We start from the raw sequence: 557 nt of genomic DNA on the forward strand, positions 1-557 counted from the left end.
GGTCTCGAGCTCCTGACCTCGTGATCCACCCGTCTCGGCCTCCCAAAGTGCTGGGATTACAGGCTTGAGCCACCGCGCCCGGCCAGAACTCTTGACTGATAGAAACGGAGGGTGTGTCCAAAGTTTTCAGGAGGGCCCAGTGGCTCTCCAAAACCTCTCCTCACTGCCTCGCCCATTTCGCGTCAGCCACAACAAATCATCGTCAATCTGTTCCATCTTCTCCAGTCTGGTAGCAAAAAGGGGTGTCTCAGGTTTGCTTTATTTTAGTGTTTGGGGAATTCTTGGAATCCGGCCTGTTTGTGGGAGGAGGCAGGGGCTGCCAGAGCTGGAGGGATGGTCTGGGGGAAGGCGGGTGCAGGCGCCGGTTCCGGGAGATTAAGTGGAAAGGCTGGTTGGGGCCAGACGGTGGGAAACGGGATGCGGACGTCAGGCTTCACCCCGACCGAGGGGGGAGTGGGGAAGCTGGGGTAGTAACTGGAACGAGGCCCGGGGACTGAGCTGGGCACGGCTGGAGGCTCCGCCCGCCCCCGCCTGGGCGGAAGGAGCGCGAAGCGGCT

The 557-nt window shown here is 61.2% G+C and overlaps 1 protein-coding gene across 4 annotated transcripts in view; it reads left to right on the forward strand.

The window, feature by feature from the left end:
* RNH1 (ribonuclease/angiogenin inhibitor 1) overlaps window positions 1-557 on the forward strand; it is a 19,683-nt gene that overhangs the window by 2,314 nt on the left and 16,812 nt on the right. For 2 of the 4 annotated variants that reach the window (XM_011968474.1, XM_011968473.1), the window contains exon 2: window positions 63-251. The exons of the other annotated variants lie outside the window; for them this stretch is intronic. The gene's annotated coding sequence lies outside the window, so the exon portion shown is untranslated. The remainder of the gene's footprint in view (window positions 1-62; window positions 252-557) is intronic. 4 annotated transcript variants of the gene reach the window in all.

Source organism: Mandrillus leucophaeus, unplaced genomic scaffold (assembly GCF_000951045.1).
Source record: "Mandrillus leucophaeus isolate KB7577 unplaced genomic scaffold, Mleu.le_1.0 Scaffold845, whole genome shotgun sequence".
NCBI lineage: Eukaryota > Metazoa > Chordata > Mammalia > Primates > Cercopithecidae > Mandrillus > Mandrillus leucophaeus.